At 51.6% G+C, this 25399-nt stretch overlaps 1 protein-coding gene across 3 annotated transcripts in view; it reads left to right on the top strand.

Moving 5' to 3' along the window:
* The window catches only part of PCDH9 (protocadherin 9), a 134570-nt gene that overhangs the window by 90320 nt on the left and 18851 nt on the right, over window positions 1-25399 (top strand). The gene's annotated exons all lie outside the window — the stretch shown is intronic.

Below are 25399 nucleotides of genomic sequence, written 5' to 3'. Positions count from 1 at the left end.
TGGGGCAAAACATAAAATTATGGGTTGATTAATTTTCTCTAGACAAAGCAGCAAATTAATAAACTTTGTGCACAAGCGCAGGTGTAAATTAAAAACGTGAGGAAAAACCCTTAAAAGCAGTGATGAATTAATTTGTTATAGACGAAAGCAATAAATTAATCAGCATTTGTGTACGCTAAAATGAAGATGTAAAAATGTACGCAACACTTTACACAAGTGGTTAATTTATTCACTGTAGACAAATAAACTTGTTAATCTATAAACTAAAGTAAAACGAGAAAACAATAACAAAACACTTAAACATTAGTGTTCTATTCAGCAACAAATTAATGAACCAGTATACCAGCAAAAGTTTCAATCTATAAATAGGCCAAACTAGAAAACGAATACATTAAGCATCATATAAACAAGCCATTGTAGGGGTGATCATTTTTATAAGCTAAAGAGACGAATATGGTATCTCGAGAGAGAGAGATAAAACCTTATGTCTGCCAGGGAGTTTCCTGGAAGACGCCAGGATCTTCCTGAGAGGGAAGAGAAGACAGAGGGAGGGAGGGTGGGGAGGAAGGAAGCCTGGGTTAGCACAGAGTTTCCCCTCCCTCCCTCCCTGTCTGTTTCCCTTCGCCATCGCCGTGTCACGCGGGTGACACTTTAACAGGCAGAGAGAGCGCGAGAGAGAGAGAGAGGGCGTGGTGAGGGTGTCGGTGGGGAAGTCAGACGAAGAGTAACACATTCTCCCGTCAACGCCTCACTGTTTCGGGCCGTCGAGCTGTCTCGCCCTGCACACCGGCGCTGGGCTCGCCCGCTCGCTCTCTCGCCCGCTCGCTCGCTCTCTCGCCCGCCCGCTCGCTCTCTCGCCCGCTCGTTCGCACGGAGGATTTGGCACCGTCGGCCGCTCCGTGCGGGTGCCAGTGCTGCGCTCGCCGCGCAGGTTAACGGAGTGCGCTGGGACTTGACATCCGCAATGGACTTCCCACCGCTGTCGCATAACTTGCCAATTCTACCGATTTTTCGCGGTGCTCCGCCAATTGTTGATGCCCTACGTGTATGCGAAGATGCATACACCGTGTATATGATATGAAGATTATAGATTTGTTTGGGTGGAGGGTGGGTTTAGGGAGGCGGGGTGGCATGATTTGGGTAAATTCCAGCCCTGACAATGTTAATATCGGGTTGACTGTCACATGCAGAGTGAATGGAAATTGTTGCCCTCGACTGTGTGTGCAAACCAGATGTTATTGATCTCAGCGGTACCTCTGTAATATCCACTTCCACGGGCCGTTCTAGAACACCGCAGGGTTGGACTGCCGCGCGAGAGAGCCAAAACCTCGGAGACTTCGTCGCGTTGACGTGACGCCGATAGGGCACACGGGATCAAGTTGGGTCAACATTTACAAAAATGAAGAAGGGGGAGTTGAGCCTTCGGTAGAGGTCACGGGTGGGGGAGGCGGCACAGGGGGGCTACTCAGCCCCCTACAATCCCCTCGACATTACCGTAGAGCCGGCGCAGCGAGACATAATGGGGGGGAGAGGGCGCGATCCAGGGGGAGGGAGTGCGAGCGAGCGAGCTGCAGGGAGGAGTGTGAGCGGTGAGCGGTCAGGCAGCAGAGGCCCGGGCGTGATTATGAACGAGTCCTCGCCTGCAAAACACAAATCCTCCTAATGGTGCACGCTGCGCTGGGGCGCCAGCGCTCGTGAGGCTCGAAGGAGACGGGCAGATCAACAAATGAGTGGGCGGGGGGGGAGAAACCTAGGATGGCCCTTCGACTGAAACGCTTCGTAATTCTGTGTTGAGCTTCTTGCGTTTACAACGATGATGCGATTGTGCCGACGTGAACTAATCCTTCATTGAAGCCGCCACCACCACCACCACTGAATTGAACCATTGCTGTTTGCATGTAAAAGAGTGCCGACGCCACGGCGGTGGTGCCATGGGGTGAGCGAACTGGGATTGCAATCCAGAGGTCGCCAGTTTGATTCCATCTCCCGGCGGGGAAAGTTCGCAACAGTGGTGCAAGTTTTTTAACCCCCCCCCCCCACCGGAATAGGCATGCCACAGCCCACCTCTACTGGGTAGGCAAGGTTCGCTTCTAGAAGGGTTGTCTACAGTTCCCTCGAGTGGAAGCCGTTTATACAGCAGTGGAGTGAGCAAGCAAAATCCGGGCTGCACCCTTAACCTTCGTACTTAAATCATCTAATGTACAAGCCTTTATTTAACCCACTGCTTGTTGAAGACATCGCTGCACCATTCGTTTGTGGAAGTTGTCTTGCCATACCTCACCACATAGGACAGTGTGGGTTTGTTAGCTGTGGCCTGGGGTTGAACCCAGGTGTGGCCTGTGATTCGCTTTGGAAATGAATAATCGTATTCCTCCTACCGCGTCACGTGAGATTCAAACTCTGCCGACTGCATGACACACAGTGGTGATTGCCTCGATAACATATACGAGGGAGCAGCAATTGTGGGCCAGAGGAATGAGTCACCCAAACATTGCACTCTATGGGGCGCCCATCAGCGACACTGTTCGGTGCCAACCAGCCAACTCTGTGTGGTCCCCACCAGCCAACTCTGTGTGGCACCCAGCAGCCTACTCTGTGTGGTCCCCACCAGCCAACTCTGTGTGGCACCCAGTAGCCAACTCTGTGTGGTCCCCACCAGCCAACTCTGTGTGGTCCCCACCGGCCACTCTGTGTGGCACCCAAGCAGCCAACTCTGTGTGGTCCCCACCGGCCACTCTGTGTGGCACCCAGCAGCCAACTCTGTGTGGTCCCCACCAGCCAACTCTGTGTGGTCCCCACCGGCCACTCTGTGTGGCACCCAGCAGCCAACTCTGTGTGGTCCCCACCAGCCAACTCTGTGTGGCACCCACCAGCCAACTCTGTGTGGTCCCCACCAGCCAACTCTGTGTGGCACCCACCAGCCAACTCTGTGTGGTCCCCACCAGCCAACTCTGTGTGGTCCCTACCGGCCACTCTGTGTGGCACCCAGCAGCCAACTCTGTGTGGTCCCCACCGGCCACTCTGTGTGGCACCCAGCAGCCAACTCTGTGTGGTCCCCACCAGCCAACTCTGTGTGGTCCCCATCGGCCACTCTGTGTGGTCCCCACCGGCCATTCTGTGTGGTCCCCACCAGCCAACTCTGTGTGGTCCCCACCGGCCACTCTGTGTGGTCCCCACCAGCCAACTCTGTGTGGTCCCCACCAGCCAACTCTGTGTGGTCCCCACCGGCCATTCTGTGTGGTCCCCACCAGCCAACTCTGTGTGGTCCCCACCGGCCACTCTGTGTGGCACCCAGCAGCCAACTCTGTGTGGTCCCCACCGGCCATTCTGTGTGGTCCCCACCAGCCAACTCTGTGTGGTCCCCACCGGCCACTCTGTGTGGTCCCCACCAGCCAACTCTGTGTGGTCCCCACCAGCCAACTCTGTGTGGTCCCCACCGGCCACTCTGTGTGGCACCCAGCAGCCAACTCTGTGTGGTCCCCACCAGCCAACTCTGTGTGGTCCCCACCGGCCACTCTGTGTGGCACCCAGCAGCCAACTCTGTGTGGTCCCCACCAACCAACTCTGTGTGGCACCCAGTAGCCAACTCTGTGTGGTCCCCACCAGCCAACTCTGTGTGGCACCCAGTAGCCAACTCTGTGTGGTCCCCACCAGCCAACTCTGTGTGGTCCCCACCGGCCACTCTGTGTGGTCCCCACCAGCCAACTCTGTGTGGCACCCAGTAGCCAACTCTGTGTGGTCCCCACCAGCCAACTCTGTGTGGTCCCCACCAGCCAACTCTGTGTGGTCCCCACCGGCCACTCTGTGTGGCACCCAGCAGCCAACTCTGTGGGGCGCCCAGCAGCCCACTCTGTGCGGTGCCAACCGGGCAATTCGTGGGGCGCCCAGAAGCCACTCTGCTCCCAGCCTCGCCGTCTGTGCTCATGAGCAGATACCGTGGAAGGCGACGGCCTCCGCGCGTTTTCCCACTCTGCTGAGCGGGAAAACGCGGCGGACGCCATCGACGCGACGGCCGAGCGTCGCGTCGTCGATCTCCCAGGTCTCCAGAAGCAACAGCGCGAGCTGGCTCAACCGAAGTGGATATCGCGAGAGCCCGTAAACTCTCTCCATGCAGATACATTATTTCCACTGAATATATTAACGGCGGCCTTAAACACTCAAAATATGTACAATTGGCGATGTTTCACGCAGTGCCCCCTTCTTCTTCGCAGCACATTAAATAGAGAGGCCCGAGAGAAAGAGCGGAATATAAGGGTTGGAGACTGCACTCGACAACCATTCATATATTTAACATTCTATTAAATATAGATCGCTCGGAACTTAAACCTGTAAACTCCACGGCTCCTGTAAGGGACAGCTGTAAGTTCAGCTTCAAGGAAGTGTTACACACGACGGGTGGAACAACTTCAGGATATCTTTGCCCACGGGAATAATTTCGGAATATTTGCAGGGAGATACCCTCGTAACGAAGGACATTATCGCGGATTTAAATGCACGCGCCCTTTCTAAACAATGCACTCATCCGCGAATTGAACGTGAGATTGCCTGACGCTAACCCATTTGAACGCGCCCAGATCCATTTTCATTTCCACTCGGATATCGCCAGCTGTTCCATTTGTTTGTAATGGAAATGCAGGGAAAAAAAATAAACCCCACACGCAAGTGATGGAAGGCGTTGGAGACCAACGCGTGCATTACCTCTCAATAACCGCGTTCTGCAGCGATGCAACGGGGTTGCATTATGCATGAGTGCTATTCGGACACAGGCTCATTATTTACCACCTGCATTAGAGATTACATTCTGCGGGGCTCACATTAATAACTCGGCGGCCGTGAAGATATTTAGTCACATTTAGGCGCATGCGACGACACGAACGCGTTTGTGTGTGTGTGTGTGTTGGCGTGCCTACCCCACAGATTATCTGCCATTTCTTCCGTGCTTAGAGGCGGTGCGCGGCATATTTGCGTCCTTCCAAAAAACACCCTGAATGTGCCCTCTGTCTCCTCACAAGGGCTCACAAGCTAATCAGGGTCGAGCCTGGTTAGTACTGGGATATCTGATCAAGACCACTAGCAGGGCTTGCCAGGTGTTGTAGGTGTGGGCTGTGACGTGTGTAAAGCCTGGTGCATTCTTCTCGAGTCTCTGGTTTCGCTCCGCACGAAGCGAAACGCTCACACTCGTGGAGATTGACCAAACATCCGAATGTGGCAGGAACTCTCCTGAAAGCGAGTTTTTTTGGGAAGATTTTGGTGGGAAAATATGCAAGTGTAATATTTTTTGTGTTAAAAAAACGCACGTAAAATAAGTGCATCTTACCCGTATCTAAGTAAATTTCCACCCACTCTCGGAGCCACTGTTTTATAGCATTGCACCACATTTTGAAATTACAGAGCGGCAAATTTAATATCAACGGCAATGTTTTTTTGGGAAAAAAAAAAGAAAAGAAAAAAAATACCCCGAGCTTGAGAAAATTAACTTCAAGTCATCTTCCCCACCTCCTTCGCGGCACGAATATAAAAGCCGAAGCAATTCATATCCAATGCACGAACCTTAACATCCTTGGCACGGTATATCATCGTCACGATTATGATCACTATTCGCAGCGTCGTCGTCACTATCATCGATCGTCGGCCCTGCCCAAGCCCGTCGCTGCACGGACGCCTCCCCCGTTGCATCCACAGGCCCCTTGACGCGGCCCCTTGGTCCGGGCAGCACTTCACCTCGCGACCACCACGCGCCCTGATTTCGTTTGTCGTCTCCTCCTTCCCGCCTCTCCTTCATTTGTATTCTCACGCTCTCGCGCTCCCGGCTCCGGTATCCGTTTCCCTGCGTTCGCCCCGTTCCCCGCCGCCGCCGGCTGTCCCTCCCGTCGCCACGTTCCGTCGGAGCCACGCCTCCCGATGCATCGGCGGAGATTGTTTCGATGCTTGCTTGCTATTTTAGCGGCTAACACTGACTCAGTGGTAGGTGGGGCAGTGGCACAGAGGTTAGGGCCGCCGCGCTAAGAACCCCACTGACCTGAGTTTGATTTTCACCTGCGGCTGTAACATCAGTGGCGAGTGATAATCTGAACGGCCGCTGTGTATACCCTCCTTCAGCAAGACACATTGCCCAGTCGTGGTGAAGTATGGTTAAATAGCACCCATGTCCAACATGGCGTGGCGAGGCCTTCATGTAACGGATTGATTAAGGGCTGTCCGTTTTTTTTGTATCATGAATAATATTTATTCAATAGACGCATCGTATCATACTTCAGATCATCACTCGCCACTGATGTTACAGCCGCGCTTTAGAGACTGCTGGTTTCAGTCTCTTTAGAAATAGAGATCTGGCTTAGATCATTATCATCAGCCATGATCTATTCACTGCTGGAGGAAGGCTTCCCCGTGCTATCACCCCCTCTGGTGACCTTGCGATGTAGTAAATCCACATAGCACACCGAGCAGCAGACGACTACTAAAGTGGCGCCCTTCCCATTCCTTTGATTTTCTCCATTTCTCCAAAGTGTCTCGTTGCAAACGAGCCAATTATAGATGATGTAAGTGATTGCTGGTAGCCGGTAACAAATTAGTTTACATTAGCCAATGCATTCATCCATGAAATAATGCCCAGTGGGGGGGGGGGGGGGGGGGGGGTGGTGATGTGGGAGACAGTGACAGCTTGGAGGGGCCTTCATCCAGCAGTTGATAGATCATGGCTAATGATGATGATTGGGGCAATCATTATCGTGGACTGATCCGGGCTTGGGCAGGGCTTCATCCAACAGTGGATCAATCATTGTTTGATGGTGGTAATCTGGTTGATGTGCTAATGCTCATCATCATCGTCCTCTGCCCCAATTTCGACCGACCGCCCACGGATCGTGCATTCTTAACTAGAGATGCTGGGCCGGTCACAGGGGACGGTTAACCCTCGGTGGACCCTCGTTAGCTCATTAACGATTTGTAAAACAGAACACATTTTTTTTTATCGCCCCCCATTCCTCCGCTCCCCCCGCTAAAAAAACAAAAATCTAATAACGGCGGTATTTTCTTTACGAGCTGACTTTGGGGGTTATTTCCTGCGATGGCGAAGCTGTAAATTGTTGTCAGAGGTATTGTTGCCTGGCAACACATTTTTATCTCGCTGTCCGTGCCACGATTACCGGCAGCATTCCGAAAAAAATAAATAAATCGCTGGCTTCTCTCTCTCTATATATATTTTTAGCACCCAGAGTTCAAGAAACATCACACTGCTCCACGCCCGCCTCGCGGTTTATGTTCGCAATCATTAGCAAGCGGCTAGAATGCGAATTAAATGTAACAATAATTTGGTCGCAAACAAAGAAAGACATCTGTCTGCCTCGCAGTTATACAATGAGCATGGCACTTTATTGAAATGAAAATTCGTATTAGGGGTATATTTTTTTTCCTTCCCGAAAACGCTGTAAAAGTCTTCATTATCGCTCTCTAGAGGCAAAATAAATAAAGAAACAACTACCCAATCCACTACCGTTGAATGGGACAACACATTTAAATTTTGAATGGTGGCCGTAAAGAAATGCGATTTGTATGAAGGCACCTGCGAGAGAGAGAGAGAGTACTTTGTTAATCTTTTTCTTGTTGCCAAACGCAGTCTACTGTGTAACGTACAATGGGAACATTGAATTTGCTTCATTGGTACTCGGTAATTGTTTTCGTTGACTGAAGGAAGAGTCGTTTTTGCGTCACTTGCATGGCTCTCCGTGGGCCTACATTCCCAAACAAGCGATGCTGCAGGTAACGTCAGCCAGCCGCCTAATTATTCACGCGGCACCTTATGCAGTTGTTGCAATTCATGAATGAGGCTTTTTTTTTCCTTGTATCAAACCGTTCCATCTCAAAGAGCTGCCAGTCGCACGTGCAGATTTGTGCGCATCGCGGAAGAAACTGCGAGCGTCAGCGTGGGTGTCCCAGCGATGGCAAGACGGTGGCTCACTTGATGGCAGCCAGCGCCCCACCCCCACCCCCCCTACTCCGTATGGTCGGTCAGTTTGACGTGACATTCTGATGGAACGCTTTTTCGCGTGCGATTTAAAATACGGTGACGGTTCGGCAGAAAGTCCAACTTTCCCCTCCCCCCCCCCCTACGTACGGTCCCGTGGTGCAGAATTTTAACTTTAGCGGAGCTTCTGCCCATCCCCCCCCCCCCATGCCAATCGACGTGTTGTGCCGGGCTCGCGTTTTATAGAAATAAAAACTAAAACAGATACGCTCACGTGCCGTGGAAATTGCACGGCGTCACCGCCTCGTTGGCACCTCGCGCACGCCGGTGATGCGAAGCCTCGGAGACGGTGATAATGATGACAATGACGACGACGAGCTTGCGGATTGGCCTTGCGCGGCGCCCGAAGAGAGACCGTCCCGTGGAGAGACATCGGCTGAAACGCATCGAGGAGTACCGTGAGCCCCTGCCGGCGCGGTCACGCTCTCAACTCTCGTCTTTAGCAAACCTCCGGGTGCCTTGAGCTCCCCCCTCGCCTGCGCTAAACAAAGTCAAAATCGAATTCGGTGCCCTCCACAGTCAGGCGGCGCCGACACGGTCGGCATTGTCGGGTCAGGTGGTCTAGACAAGGCTGAGGAGAGCAATGCGTGTGTGTGACGCACATGCAAGGCATGTTGGGGGGGGGGGGGGGTGGGGAGGCGTTGCCGTGCCCTTGTTTGTGAGCAGCACGCCCGCTGCGTGTTGTTACATCAGTGGTGCGAGCAGGCTTTCTGTATAGGTGTGCCAACACTGCTGTCATGGATCACCTTGCCTTTGCACATGTTTCATATATATGTTATATATTTATCGGATGCATTAAAGATAAAAGAGCCTCCTTTTATCTAGGGTAGAAGCGGGGAAAGCGCTGTCAGCGGTGAGGCCAAAACCACACTCGGCTGTCTCTCCAATGACACAATGGGCTGAGTATTTAATTTGGGCCGAGTTGACCTAGGCCACGGTGCAGCTCTGCTCTGAACCCAGTGACCTAAAATCTCAACGCACTCGAAAACAGCACTGTGGCCTTAAAATGAATAAATAATACGAGATGTTTCGGGTCAAAGGCCCCTTCCTCATAGCAAATACAATCAACGATTGCTAATCGTGCTCGTGCACCACTGCCACGTGACCGATGACCAAAGTTCTGATTCCAACGCGATGGCTAAAAGCAGTGGCTGGCGATAGCCGAACTGCTCTGTGAATTACGACTGCATAGGTTTTCTCCGGTGTGCCGTATAGCGATCCAAAACTTGATTATAATGGTCCTCGAGCGCCAATACCAGATATTTTGTTATCGGTACCACCCGAGGGGGCATCACTTGAGCGGTTCCAAGAACAGTGAATCGCGTGATAACCGTTTGAAATGAGTGGCGTTATCAAGTAATCTGCCCTTATTATTACCACTTACCTTTGGTGGTAGCAATTGCTGCTGCGGCCCGTGGGCTGGAAGCGATGATTTCAGCATCGGGCGATCGTGAGCGAGGAGCGGGCGAAGAATCGCGGTCTTGCACCGCTTGACGGGGATGGTGGCGGCTTGGAGGGACGACTCCGCCGGTACGCACGCCTTCCTTCTCGCGCCGCCGCTGTAGCGAGTGGCCGTTTACTCATCCTCCGCCACGATGACATTGAGCCTGCTTACCGCTCGCTCATGGCTCGCCGCCCACCGTGGGCCAGATCCGGTCCACGGGCCTCGGCAGTGAACGCCTCCGAGTTGCCGCTCGCACCAGCACCACGGTGCAAACGTTGGAGCGGCCGCGTTTCCATGCACGTGTGTACGTTGAACGTCATTCGCGCCCTACGTGGCCAACCGTGCAAATCGGAGGCTCCGTCGGACAGCCGGCGCCGCGCTCGCACGACCGTGCCGCTAAGCAATGGCCCGCGACCGCCGCGAGTTGTTACGCAAGCCACGGAAATTTTTCCTCAATTTTTTTCGTATCAACAATTATTGCCCACTTTGTAAAGCTGGCATGCGAATAATTGAGGCTACGGACTCAGCGTTGGGCCCCTGTGTACAGTACGTTACACCCACTTTGCCTTTTTTCCATAATGGCATCGCATTTGTGCATGTCCGGCAATGAACCCCGAGTGCCCAGATGTCACGCACCGCAACTATTGTGGTCTGTGACAGCCCTGCTTTCTCTTTTGTTTGGCCCTCGTCATTTTCCTGGGTTGCAATATGTTCTGGTATGGCCATCCCTGTCAGTGGCCCGGTGACATCAGAGCAGAGTTACTCTGCTGATAGACCAAGTCAGCAACACCCTCCTTTCCCTCCCTTACCCCCCCCACACACACACACACAGAGCGAGCAAAAGCCTTGATCGATCCTATTTAAGGGTAGACATTACATTGTACAAACGCGGAAGAGAAGAATGGTAATTGATATGTTGTGGCAGGTAGTCTTTCTCCGTGAATGCTCTCGTGCTTTCATCCCATAAACACGACGGTTTGTTCCACTGACCTCTCTCCCGCACATTTTTTACCATAACCGGTTGAATGCGTCCAAACATTATCCCATTCTGCATTCAATTCTGACAGAATGCCAGTCATTGATTAATTGATGCTCGCTCCCAGCGTTTCTCAAAGTAATAATAATTTTACCAGGCCTCTGTCGGTTTCGCTGCCGACGCCGTGAGTCGCCATGCTGGTCAGCGCGCTGTCGTTAAGGGGCAGGGGCGGAGTGAGTTTGGATTATCTTGCTCGCCACTCAACTGTGGTTGGGAATCGAGCTCAGTTAGCCGGGTTCGTAGCGCAGGGCACCATGAGCTCCTGCTGGTGTATCAATGTTATCAAGCAGTAGCAGGAGGTTTGATCTAACCATTGCTGGAAAAGGCCTCTCTGCAAGCCATTGCGATTTCTCATGATATTTCGTGTTAAATGCGAATAGAATGTCTCTCAGGTTCTCTGCCCTAGAGCAGGTCCATGGCTAAAGATCCCACCGTCCCATCGAACCCACTTCTTCACCTCTCACGCTCGGGTTCTTGAGTCGTAACTAGGGACATAGGTTTGCAGACAATACGTCCCCTTCATATAAAATGACACCATGCTCCGCCAATAATTTCAGCAGCATTGATTTGGTCCCAGCGAAACACTCGACCAGTTTCGACATACATTGTTTCATCAGCAGAGTTCAGTCTTGCCCAACTCAACGCTACTGAACTGCCAGATGTTAGGGTCAAGGACCATCTCTTTAAGTTATGGGTGCTCGTTCGACGCAAATTCATATGAAGTAGTTTCTTTGCATTGAATCAGTGCTGCCGAATTTTATTGCTCCCATAAGGCCGTGAGGTTGTGTAAAAAAAAAGCAAGTGACTACGTTACGCGGATATATATATATTTCTGTACATACATTTTGTTGTTTTTATTCTCCACAACTTTGCTGATTATTGTTTTGGGTCACAACCAGGGAAGAGCGCTTGAGGTGGTGTCCTCTTTTCCTTCGTCAGCATTGTTTTTTTGTGGTGACACTATTGCCCTGGCTCAGTTTATCTTTGCACCCAGGACCGATTATATCAGCTGTTGCTACTCGAACAGTCACATAGAGGTACATTTCATGAAAACAAAGCAATAGGTTTGTTGCAAGAAGAATTCTAGCAGAACTTAATTATGTGTCTCCACACATATGTTTTAGTCCATCAGCATATTGACTATTATACCAATGTGATCCAGTAGGATTGGTGTAACAAGCAAATTCTGGAGTGGTTTTGATCTCCTGGATCGAATCAGCAGGGTCAAGATTGTTCAACCAGTGCTGCTGTATTGCCCAGACGCTTCTGGCCGGAGGGTGAACTTGTGCAGGATAATAATAATAATAATTGCCCTCTGCCGCGTCTCGCTCTTAAACCTGGAAGAGGCATGCGGATCAATTGGACCAAGAGAAAAGAAAACAAACGGATTGAGAAAGGAACGTCTCTCTGTGCATCGCGCGAGGCCCACACGCGACTGCCCTTCGGTACGCCTCAGAGGAGACGTCACGGTTTGAGGGGACAGACAGCACTGCACTGGTGGTGCCAGGCACACCTGTACTTCTCAGGTGGAACAAAACAATATAATAAAAAAATATATATCTATACGTGTACAACCGGCTCTGGGAAAATTCCTAGGCGTAGTGCCAATACCTCATTATGTCCCACGCTGTCAAGCCGAATGTTAAACCCGTGCTCTGTTTGTTGACAGCGACTATAATTCACCGCGTGTCGGGTTCGCAGCGTGGCACATTGACTTGTGCCATCGGCGTGACAACTGGCTTGCTAACGTTGCCGAAATCACTTGCTAACAATGTGTGCTTGAGCTAGAATAGTGATCAGCCAGGGTTGATGGGAAGGTACCAAAAAATGGGTTTCGAGTACTCGACTTTTAAATATATGCGTTTCAATGCTCCATTTATGATGATCATTGGGGGTGGATACCTTTCCAACTGAGGCGGAGTGGTGGCACAGTGGTTAGCACGCTGGGCCACAGACCCAGCGACACGAGTTGGATTCCTGGCCACGGCTAACATTAGTGGCGAGTGATGTCTGAATCGGTCCTTCGCCGGCCACCTTTTACCGACACCCACTGACAAGAGTGGGGAAGTATGGTAAAACAAAGCCCACGACCGACAGCAAGGCATTAATCCAGCAGTGGCTTGACAAGGATTGTCAATTTAGTTCAATTTAACTTCAACGCTAATGCAATACGTTAACATTCTGTGCACTGTACTTGTAGCATTTATTTCCCGAAACTATTTCAATGCACCTGCTGTGGTTCGTCATTTTTTTTTAACCTTCAGTCACGCTCAACCCACTGCTGGATGAACGCCTCCCCAAGCAGCCGCCGTCTTGCGTGATCCTGCGTTATAGCCATCCACCCAACGCCCATGCACGACGTGGTGGTTGGTCATCGTCGCCCTCTACACAGAATGTGTGTGGGGAATTGCACGCTACTCTGCGTATCAACGATGTAATGCAAGGGTTGCCTCCATTGCTACCTTGAAGGGCAGATTTCGGTAGCGTTGTATCCCAAGGCTCGCGCGCTGGATCCGGCCCACGGTGGGCGTATGAGCCGTGAGCAGGACGCAGGCTCAATGTGACCACTGCGGTGGAGGAGCAGCAGTGCGTGAAACCCGGCGTGCGCACCGGCGGAGTGGTTCCCTACGAGCCGCCAGCGTCTCCGTCAAGCGGGTGCAAAACCGCGATTCTTTACCCGCTCCTCGGTCACAAATCACCGAACACTCTCCCAGTGGATCGGCTAAAAAAACAAACCATCGACGCACACACGCTGCTGTTGAGAAGTGTGTTTGTAATAATAATAATAACAAGGATTTGTATTCGTCGGGTGTGTAAATGCCCCAGCATCTCAAAGCACGTTACATCACCATCTCATCCCAATCATTCCGATTGCCAGCTGTAGTTTTTTCTCTCCTTTAGCCGATGGCAGTTGTCCCTGTACAGCAACACGGTGACACAGCACCAGACCCACAAGCGGGCTAGTAGGGGGTGATGGTGCCCATTGGCTATTTCCAGTTACGTAATTTGCGAATACGTTTTCCAATAAGACAAATTCGGACATGGCTGCTCTTTTTCGAAAAAAAAGGTATTTTAACATCCACTGCTATGCAGACAGCGTGTGGGATTTACGGTTAATGCACCCTCGGTATTAACCGGGGCGGCCAGGGTCCGAACCGCAACGAGCGGCAAGCGCCCCACCGCTCGGCCACGGCGTCATAACAGGTGCTCGATACAACTCAATCGGTAAGCGATGATTTCATCTCTTTAATTCTACAGCGTTGAATAAATTATGGGATATCCATCCGTAGCTGATCGTGCCCCTTTAAACAATGGACATCAAAGTTTATTTGATTCCGTTGAAATAATTATGGCGGCTTCGTTTGCACCGGCGATAGTTTTATGGTTTGATTGATTTTTCTTAATTTTCTGTCTTGCTCTTTATTACGCCTTAAATAGAGCCACTTTCATTTCATATTTAGCAGTGTGGTACTACTCATGAAAAGGTTGAAATTACAACGGTCGTTAAGCTAATGATATACACATTTTTCGAGCCGACGAACACAACATTTAAAGATATCAGTTCAGGGGAGGTAGAAAGGGGGGCTGATGAATGAATCCTTTGCCGTGGAAAGATGAACTGACCTCCACTGTGGCCACCGCTTTTTGCACGGAAAGCTACGCCGGCGCAATTTTTATTTTCAGGATTTCTTGGCATAACTAATGACCCTGCATAGAACGCCCGCCGTTTTTCACTTTTCAATAAAGACCATTGGATTTGCCAAATGGACTGGAAAATGGATAAATGGCATTTGAAAAACAACAAGACAAAAAAACCTTTCCAGCACAATAATACAAAGTGTGGCCTTATTCAGTGCTCCGGCGGTGGGACTGCCCGTGGCTACACACGCTGGCTTCACACGGCTCCCAGCCTGCCACCACCTCCTCTGGCGAAACGGGACAGAGAGGGAATGTTTCCACGTGAGATGTTCGTGACGAGTTTTAAACAGTTTAACACGTCGTAGGCTTTCGCCACCAAATATTATCCATGATAGAGGTTTTTGGGTGGTACATCGCGAAAATGTAAATGTGTCGTTAAACCCGCCACCATCCGGCACAGCCAATTAGTAAGGTTTGTCGCCTAATGATGCGAGTTGTAATTGCTGGCGAAACGTTGTGCTCGAATTGTAAATGTTGTGGAATTACTCTCCAACACACCGGTGTGCGATACAAGTAACAAATTGCCGTATTCTGTTTACGTGACAAACCTCATAAATTGGCTGTGTCGGGCAGTGGCGGGTTTAACTACACCTTTCTATTTACGCGATCTAACCCACAAACCTCTTATTATGGATACGTTTGAAACCCTCGTAGTTTTGCGTGTCCGTCGATAGGGGGGGGGGGACGTTCCCGAAAAAAGAAGGTTGAGATTTTAATGAAACCAACGTGGGACTCTTCTTCGCCTTCTCGCCTCCAACTTCACTCCTTCCCACACCCCTCCATGCACCCCTAACATTATGACCCCCCCCCCTCCACCCCGGAACCCCCTCCTCCTCCCTACCCCAGTGTCTCACACACCTTTGTATTCCCACCCCAAGTGTAGCCAGGTACTTATGCACGCCGCGTTGGGCAGTAAATTGCTTTAGCTAAACGAAGCAGAGGGGTTTGGCAATCCTCTGGACAGCGTTCACCTCGGGCTAGCCGGCACACCAGAGTCAGACGATAAAACAAGACAAACGTCTCTTTTTTTGGCTGAGCAGGGCCGCTAGTTTGTAAGATTAGCCGATTTATCAAAGGTGACAGGGCATCGTCTCAGATATGATGCCTCCAGGGAGGCCGCCTTCAAAATCTAAGGAAATGAAATGCCCTGATTAAATGTTGAAAGGGGACAAAGGATATGCACAGCGAGGCTTGGGGGAGGGAGTAGGAAACACAAAACCCCCCCACCACAAACTCTCTGGTGGCTTTACGGGAGAAGGAGACACTGGCAAAACGCGCATGTGAACCGTAAATATGAATTCCCCTCCCCAGAAAATTCCTCGGGATAACGATTGGCGTTTTAAAAAGCTAATTCACGATTAATGAGCGAGAAAAATCGAAGAAATAACTTAAAAAATAAATTGAAATTGAATTGTAAATTTCTCGCGCGGTATTACGGGGGGCTGATTGCTCGGCGTGCCCTAAATTGAATTCCGTGGCGTTTCGGGCTCGCACGTTGCGTGCGCACGTGCGAGCCGCCACCACCGCCACCACACTCGCACCACGGTCACATGACCTTTCACGCTGTACGCCGACACCGCCGCCGCCGCCGCCACCGCCGCCACCGTGGCTTCAACGGAGCAAACCCCAAAATAAGTTTCCCCACAGCAGCGGTGGCGGCAGGCCGTGCGTGTGGCCCGTGAACGAATGAAACCTCCGACTTTTCGGCGTGGCGTAAGCGCAGAGGAGCGGATCCGGAATCCAAGCCGAACTTGGGAATATTTTTTTTTATTTTTTTTTTGCCCGGTGCCATTATTACATTGAACGCTTAAAGTTTGTCCGAGCTGCTTTGAATGCCAAGCGTTGGTTTTAGCGGGGTCAGACCACGTCTTGAGAATTGCCTCTCCCAAGCTTTAGCCACGCACTCTTTCAGTAGGCATCTTCAGCAGTTGAATCGAAAGCGAAGGTTTGAGAGGAGGAAAGTTGGGCGTGTGCTCCAACACGTAGAGTCACACTTAGAAGGTGTTTGTGTGTGTGTGTATATCTATATCAGTGGGGAGCGGTAGTGTAGCGGTTAGCGCGCTGCGCTATGAACCTGGCGACCCGGGTTCGATTCCCGCTCACGGCCAACACCAGTGACGATTATCTGAACCGGTCCCGGGCCTCCCCTAGGTCGACTCAGCCTCAAATGAGTACCCGGTGCGGTGTGTAAACATCGTCACTAGGGAGACAAAGGCGGTCGGGCGTGGTGCTGGCCACCCACCCCCTCGTGTACCGTTCCGGCCTTCATAGGTGCTCGCTAACAGCACTTGCCCCTACAGTCTGTTAAGGCTATACGGGGGATCTTTGTATCTATATCAGTGTGTATGATGCGAGGCAGCCTTAATCTAGCAGCCAAATGATCCTAGCTGATGTTGATGATGACTACCTACTGTCATCATCACGGAGCGAGGTGGATCGTTGGCATGACAGGGCCGTGAGTGGGTAGTGTCGGACTAGGGGAGGCCTTCGTCATACAGCAGTGGATTAAGCGTGGCTCTTGATTATGTGTTGTGCTCAGGAGCAAGCTCGTCCACGGCAAGAGGAGGTGGGGGTAGGGAGGGAGGTGATGTGATCTGTGTGATGCATTAAGGAATCGCTCTTCCGTTAACACGGAGGAAAGGCATTGGGAGGAATGGAGGGGAGGGGGAGGCTAGGGGGATATCAGAAATTGTTACGCTCAAGTAATTAAATGGACCAAAAATAATTAATGAACACCAAACATGCTATTCGTCTTTCCTGAACAACATAGATTATTGTTTAGTTGGAAGCAAATATAAATAATCACCGTCGTAAAAGAGAAATAATTACACAATACAATTTCAGCATTATTGAACAGCAAAATCAAAACCTGTGTTTATAGCCCTAATTCATATCAACTGATATCAACTGGGGCCGGGGCGGTGTTGTAGTGGTCCGCGGACTGTGCAACGAACCTGGCAAAACAACTGGTTTGAATCCGGGACCGACCCTTTTTCGACGCGCACCGACCAGCACAGGGAAGTATGTTCTAACGGCTCAACCGATGTGGCATGGGGGAGGGTGGGCTATCATCCAGCAGTGGATTATCAAAAGGCCGCACTATCAATCTCAATTCCATAATTAAGCAGCTGCTGTGAGGTCCTCGTGCCCTCGAGCCTTTATCGACGGTATTTCCTTGACGTTTTATTTCTCCTGTTAACCTCTCTGTTACAGAAACGAGGATGTGCCGTCTCCTTCGATTTGTTTATCGCCTCTTCCAGGTGTGAATAAACAGATGCGGCCGTAGCCGAACGCGAGTGGAATCTGCTTCCATCCCCATCTCATTTATCCACCGCTGACATGGACGATAAATGACACCCCCCCCCCCCCCCCCCGTGGATATGATGGCCCTCTCAGATTGCGACCACCCATCGAGGTGGCGCTCCTCCGCTGTCAACCGCGTCGCTAACAAAATCCCAGGTTTGCCGCCCGCGGTGGCCTGAGCGATCCGTGGGTTTTACGGGAGACGCACGCGAACCCAACAAAACGATGCAAAGCAAAGCTACCAAATTGACGAGCAAAAGTCTCGAGGAGACAGCTCCGAGATGTCGACCACCCGCCTTCCGTGAATCGGCTTTTGCAATGAGCCCGCGCGGATGAAACTCCGATCCGCCTAACGTCGCGCGTGCATACACAGCCCCTATGCCGGCGCCACTGCTGGAGTCGGCATAGGGTTGTGGGCGCTATGTGACCATGCCTCCCCATGCTTGCGGGCCAGCGCACGTTGGTGAAAGTGGGAAGCAGGTGTGGGAGCATAGAAGTACAGTACAGCAATGGATTTGGTGGCACTGTCCTCAGCTGTAAATCCTCGCAGCAGCCTATAGTCACCTGGCGTGCAGAGCGGCTGTCCGTCCAAGCACCCCTTCTGCTTTCGCACAACGTTTTATAAACGCAGCAGAGATACAAATTGTGCATTTAATATGGCGAGCTATTCCACAACGCCCGGATGGGTAGGTGAGTGGAGTCCGCATGTTCGACAATAGGTACGCGTGGTTGTATTGGGGTAGCTAAATGGAGTAGTACACTTGTTACACCATAGTATGCGTGGTTGTATTTGGATAGGTTAGTTGAGGAATCCGCTTGTTCCACCAGAGTATGCGTGGTTGTATCGGGGCAGTGATCATCGATATGCGCCTGACGGTTTCCACCTCACCAAATTATCAGTGTGGGGAAGTCCCTGTTCGTTCCATTCGTTCCATTTATGGAAGAAAAATATCCCCACGCAATTTTCCTCCACGTGTGATGGTGCTTGTTGTTGGGACGTGTCATTGAGAGCGGTCCCCACTGTTTCTGGTGAAGCAGAGAGAAGCTTCAGTCCGCACTCCGCACATTCAACCCTGCCCAGCTTCCGAGATCTGATGAGATCGGCGCATGCTCTCGGTGATTCGGTGTGGCTGTCCTGACACAGCTCAGCGTCAGTCTTTCTTCCCTGTGCCTATGTCTGACTGTCCTTTCTTCCTTACCCAAGAGGAGGATTCGCTTTCTCGTCTCCACCACGAGACACGTCTCCCCGGTGTGCTGCACGGTATATGGCGACGCGTTTTGCACTTCAGTAACGGTGCAGGCCGTACACTTTCTTGCATATTGTCACTTGCCGTTGAGAGGGCCTGGACTCGATACCGAGAGCTCGAGAGAGTTTACGAATCGTAATTGTATTGTGGTTCCAATGAGAGATGTTTAAATAGAGCGATGTAGAGCGAGAAAGAAGGAGATAGAGAGAGGTGGGAGGTGGGGTGTGCGGCTGCGCATTAAGTGCAGCCGAGTGCCAGATTCACCATGGGGCGCTGGATGACATCAGCGGCAAGTAGTTAACGAGAGGGGGCGGAGGGTGGCGGATTGGGGGGGGGGGGTGCGCTCAAACCCTGCGGTAAAAATTAATATACGAACGATAAACAGTCAGCTTGCATTGGTTCGTAATCAGCGCTCACACCTGCATGCCTCCAAGAAATCCGAACGCCGCTGCCACTGCGCGAGCCCTCGCGATTAGCGAGCCGCCGTCGTCGTAGCTGCGCTGGCCCGTCACTGCTCTGTCTCCTCCTCCTCCTCTTCTTCTTTTCTCTCGTTTATTTATTTGTTTAGAAGCTTGTCCCCCCCCCGTCCCGCCCGATTGCGCTCTCGGCGTCGACGCATCCATTCGCAGCTTTCGCCGAGCGGCGCCCCCCCCCCTCCCCAACCTTGCTTTTTGGAGAACGGCCCACGGAAGCGGATGTCACAGAACTACATCGGAGATTCCCTCCAAGTATTAAGTGGTCCGCACCAGTGTGCTTTGTCTGATTTTTCTCCCTCCCTCTGCCTTGACATCATCCCAGGACATTTACAATCACGTTATCAGTCTACGAATGAATAAAGGCCTCTCCAGGCTGTGTGGATCATGGGGGTTGTATGACCGGCACGATGGGGAGGCTCTCATCCAGCCGTGGATACACAGACGTGCTCTATGTACGTGCAAATAAAAATACAAAGATCCCTCGTGTAGCCTTAGCAGACTATTCGGGTAAGTGCGGTTAGTGATCACCAATGAAGGCGGGCACAGCACAGGAGGAGGTGGGGTGGCCAGTACCACGCCAGGCCGCCTTTGTCTCCCGAGTAGCGATGTTTACACACAGCACCAGGTACTTATTTGAGGCCGAGTCGACCTAGGGGAGGTCCAGGACCGGGTCAGATAATTGTTAACGGTGTTGGCCGCAAACGGGAATTGAACTCGGGTCGCCAGGTTAATAGCGCAGCGCACTACACCATCACTCGCCACGTGTCCATGTGCATACACACACATACGTCGCTGTGATTCATCTGTATATTCACACATCCCCCGCCGGAGTGACCCCACGGATCGCCAGGACGCACTGTACTAGACACATTTCCCTGCAGTGCTAAACCACCCTATAGAGACGGATATTCTAAAATGGGAAGTTTGATGAGATGAATGAATCTCGTGGCAGTCGCCACAGAGATGTTTCTGCTCGTGAGCGCGCGTGCGTTTGCGTGGCGATCTCGTGGCACTGGTGGTGTCGTGGGTTAGCGCACTGCGCCACAAAGCCTGGTGCCTCGATTCCCGCTCACGACCAATAAAAGTGGTGACTGTTTGAACTGGTCCTGGGCCTCTGCTAGGTTGACTCGGCTCTAAACGAGTACCTGGTACGGTAGTGTACACATCAGCACCGGGGAGACAACGGTGGCTGGGTGTGGTTTTGGCCACCCACTCCCATGTCGGTCTTCATTGGTGTTCGCAGACAGCATTTACCACAAGTCTGTTAAAGAGCTATAATAGGGAGCTGCGTCTTCGTCACGGAGGTGGCGTTCGTGGCGATTGCAGAGGTGCGCGATGAACACGGTGACCTGAGTTTCATTTCTGGCCAAAGCTGTCATCAGTGGCAAATGTCGGAAAATGGATCCTCTGACTCCCCGCAGGTTGTGTCAGCCTTAATTGAGTAGCTCGTGCGTTGTGTAAAATATCGATACTGGGGTGGTGCGAGCCAAACCAACCCTTTGTGAATTATGCCAGCCTTCAAAGGTGCTCGCTAACAGCACTTGGCCCTTATACTACTCTACTAGAGGCAATATACTGATTCCTGGCCATAGCTGTTATTAGTGGTGAATATCTGGACCGGCCCTAAGATTATTTCTCTTTGTGCATGTATGTGCACGGATGTTGGCTACTGGTTCCTGCAGACCACGGCGCTATGATTAGGGTGACAGCAATGCAGTGTTCGCGAAACAACTTAGCAGCATTCTCGCCATGCACCGCGTTTATACGCAGAAGGTGGGAGTATGAGGGAGGCAGTGTGACGGGCATTCCGCATTAGCCTTCACACAAGCAACAGCAGGGTTACATTGTAAGCGTGTGTGAGCATACTGCTGGAATTTCATTGAGCGCAATTAGTGTTTGTTAGCTATGTGTTATATTTAGACTTAAAGATAATTGTTACGTGTTATTATAATTTCTCTTGCATTTGTGTAAGTTAACTGTTAAAAATGTGTTTCATACAGTCTTACAATTAGGTGCTACAATATTTTGTTCGTTATATTATGTTGTTTTTATTACTATTTGCATTTCTAGCCGGGGTAAAATGTTGTCCGGGTTTGCGGTGTTGGGGCGGAGAGGTTCGCGTCGATGGTTGGATGGTGTGGGGGTGGGGGTCACAGAGCGGGACTCCGAGGGTCAAATAAATAAATAAATATACCCCTAGCCATATAGGAGAGGGGGGGGGCACTCCATGTCCATGAGCCTCGTGTCCTCTGCGAGGCCGGGGCGAGTAGCCACTTACTTTGATGATCTTGACATGGGGTAGGGGTGGGTGGACGCCTCGTTGTTAATGCTTGAGTGAGGAAGCATCATTCTCGTTTAATCCGTTTCGTCTCCACAGCGATCATTATCTCGAGAAGTAAACGCGTTAATTTTAGCTTCGGTAAAGCAATTAACGTGAACATTAAGTGTAAATCTTTTCGACTTGAATTAATGCGGAACATGATGTGCAAATAATGATAATTAGATAAAAAAAAAATTCTCCCTTAAAGATAGATTTTAATATTGTTAGGCCTTACGCACACCGTGGAAATACATGGCCCAGGGAACGGGGAGGGTGGTGTAAAAGTGAGCGTGACAAGTGTTACGTGTGCAGGAGGAGCGTGGCTGTGTCTCAGCCAGGACGTGTGTCGCATTCCAAGCAGCCAAACTGTTAACGGCAGCAGCCTTGGCTCGCTCGCCCCGCATTGCACAATCAAGAGGTGCCCTGCAAGGAAGATGGGCGGTGGGATTGCGGGGAGGTAGGGGGGGGGGGCGAGGTGGTGTGGGCGGTGGGGGGGAGGGGGCACTCGGGGTGAGTGATGGCGAGGAAGTGGAAGGAGATGGAGGGTAGCCGCGGTACAGTCGTACAGTCCCGGGGAGGAGGAGGAGGCGCGCAGTGGCTGCAGCGGCATGAGAGACGGTGGCACTGATCGCGGTTTGTTTGTTTTTGGGTGATTGGGGGGGGGCGGTGTTACTTGCGATGCCCAACAGAGGCTGATGATGCCCCCCTCACCTCCCCCTGCCGCCAACCATCATGAGATTCCGTGTGTCCCATACGATTCTTCCACCACCACCCTCCCCCCCCCCCATCGGGGTTTGGGGGGCTTCTGGGTGGCAGAGAGGCGGGGGGGGGGGGCCCTCTCGCCGTGGACCAGCGGCTAAGTGGATGTGATTGAGAGCGCTGTCAGCTCGAGCCGGTCGAGAGATTTGTTTGGCGTTTGCGACGGATGGAGGGAGGCCGCGCGGAGTGGTTTGTCGTTGTCGTTGTTGTTGCAGTTGCACGGAGCGGTCAAGACGCGCAAAGGTGCCGACAGGCTCGCTCCGAAAAAAAAAACTTTTTGATAACCTCGTTAGCCGCTCAGCATTTCTGCTGAAACGTAGCAGCAAATTGGTTCGTTAGCTTTCAAAGTTTTTTTTATTTATTTAGGCGTTAAAGTAATTAAGGCAAATTTGCGCGACGTTAATTTTTCAGAATTAGCTGTTCCTCGCAACAAACAACAAAGCACATCGCTAGACGAAGTGCTGATGGGGGGTGGGTGGTGGTGTCAACCGGTGGGGGGAGGGTGGGGGGCGAGAGGGTGGTGGGGGAGGGTGGGGGCCAGAGGGTGGGGGCGGTAGTGTAGCGGTTAGCGCGCTGCGCTTCGAACCTGCCTTCCCGAGTTCGATTCCCGCTCACGGCCAGCACCGGTGACGGTTATCTGAACCGGTCATGGGCCTCCCCTAGGTCGACTCAGCCTCAAAATTAGTACCTGGTGTAGCGGTGTGTAGTAAACATCGCCACTGGGGAGACAAAGACGATCGGGAGTGGCGTTGGCCACCCACCCTCTCGTGTGCCGTGCCGGCCTTCATCGGTGCTTGCTAACAGCACTTGCTCCAACAGAGAGGGGATAGTGGGGGCTAGCGGGTTTTGGGGGAGGGTGGTGGTGGGGGGGAGCAGCAATGACTCAATTGAAATGCACCCGCTTTTCTTGAATCACTGGCATTTTTGCACAAATGCACGGGGAATGGTGCGGGGATTGGCCCCATTAAGAGATGCAAAGGTAAACAATCACAGTTTTGGGGCTTTTATTCAGGAGAATAATCGCGCGATTGTGTCCGTCGTCTCGCCTACTGCGGCTAATTTCGTCGCATCCTCCCCGCGTCGCGTTGGCACTGCCGCGCCTAAGTTTCGCGTCCGCTCCAGCCTTCGTGCGCAGCGCGGCCGCTTGTTCCCGCGGCGCTTTTACGTTCGTGCGGTTCTTCCTTCCTTCGGTAGCCGTCGGTTTCCCCGGGCTTCTGCGCGCTTCATGCCCCACCTTCCCCCGGGCTTGTAATTAGTAACCGTGGCCACCCAGTACCAGCCCACCCGCCACGCGCCCAGTGCACCTCCCCCACGCTCCTCGGGAGGAGTCAGAAAGGCTTTTTTTTTTACGATGCCCCAGACATTCTCCTTGAGACCAGACCCAATTATTCACTCGATTGAACTTAAATATCATCCGGTCCTTAAAAAAAAAAACTCTTCGTTTGTTCCATTCCAGCTACCGTCCGGGTTTTATATCAGTGATTAAAGCGGACTATGGCTAAGTTTTTTTTCGTGGAATTTTTTTCCACAAATTATATTCCGATTGTTGATATCTCCGTCAACCTCGACACGAGTTGAATAATCCATTCGAATCTCTCGCAGAGCGGTGTGGCACTCTGCGTTCGACAAAGGTTTACAGAAGCAGATACTGCAGAAATCCTTCAACTGACCTCTGGCCTCACACAGGAGGTATTTATACTTTCTCTCATGCCTTGCCAGAGAGAAAGAGAGTAATGTTCGTCACGTGACAGTCAAGCCGATATTTGAATTCCCAGAGCTGGAATTTTCTACAAATTGAACCACATTTTACGCTATTGGCTTGTTTGTGCGGGCATTGTTGACCGGACTGAGGCATTCAACTCGTCGCACATAAGAACGCGGTGTTCCCTTTTATAACTTCGGCAAAGGAAGGATGCCGCTAGTTGGTGGCTTCGTGAAAACGCCACATTTCCATAATTACTATAGGGACACCCGTGGGCAGTGACTGTGGGATACATTCGGTGTGGCCTGGTAGCTCACGGTGGCGTTTAACATGTCCACCTGTCACGCTCCTGGAGCACGAGGGTGAGATGGAGTTATGGCAGATTGCGATGGAGATTCTGTTTTATTTGGTCTTGCTACAGACATAACAAAAAAAAAGCACACTGGCTTCACTCTCCAGATATTTCCCAGAGCGCATTTTCGTGCTGGTCTAGGTAATTTCCATTTTATGTGTTTCTGCTCCTGCCGTGGTGTAGTGTATGACACTCTGGACTTGCAATCCAGAGGTTGCCACTTCGATTCCATATCCCGGGGCGGCAGTTGAGACAACGGTGCCAGCTTCTTAAATCATCCCTCCCCACATCGCCTCTGGCCAGCCAGCGGGTTGGTCTGAATGGGTTCGCCGTGATCGAGTCGATCGGCAGATCGCGCGTGGTGGTGGTGGGGGGGGGGAGGGGAGCGTGGGCATTTCCACTTCTTCCAAGAAGTCTGCCCATTGCGGAAGAGTAGGCCAAAAAAACACACTCGAGAAGAGAGGCTCCAGGCCCTTGCGTGAGCCAGAAAAATTTCCGTTTTACGTTCCGCAAAAAAATAAAAATTCACGCTCGCTTAGAAAAAAACCGCGAAGCGACTCGAAGAACCGAGACCTTCAAAACGCAGCGCGAAGAGTCGCCCCGTCGTTTTGTCTGCGGCGACCTTTCATTCCATTATCCACCCAGCCTCCCCCCCGATGTTTTTGTTTCGGAATGGAAACATCTATCTCTCTCTCTCTCTCTATTTTATTGCAAGGTGGGTCAACGGTGGCTACGTGACCGCGGCGTCGAGGAGAGCGGTACCCAATGCAACACCGCCGCTCGCTCGTTCGCTCGCTCGCTTGTTTGTACGATTATTTACGGATATCCGAAGCAGACAATTTTGAAAAGAAAGAAAAAACCCCATGCCGGCATCGTGTGCCGGGCCGCCTCTTCCCTCGTAGTTACGGTGGACCGGCGAGACACCCTGATGCGACGTCGTAAAAGGGGTCCAACGGGGGCCACATCATTTCCCAGCACGGGGCTCTGGGGTGTGGAGACGGGATATGGCCCATTGTTAAATGGATTGAAAGCATTAAG

This window comes from Petromyzon marinus, chromosome 18, assembly GCF_048934315.1.
Source record: "Petromyzon marinus isolate PM22_M1 ecotype Great Lakes invasive population chromosome 18, UKy_Petmar_22M1.pri1.0, whole genome shotgun sequence".
NCBI lineage: Eukaryota > Metazoa > Chordata > Hyperoartia > Petromyzontiformes > Petromyzontidae > Petromyzon > Petromyzon marinus.
This window is presented reverse-complemented; position numbering and strand designations above follow the sequence as displayed.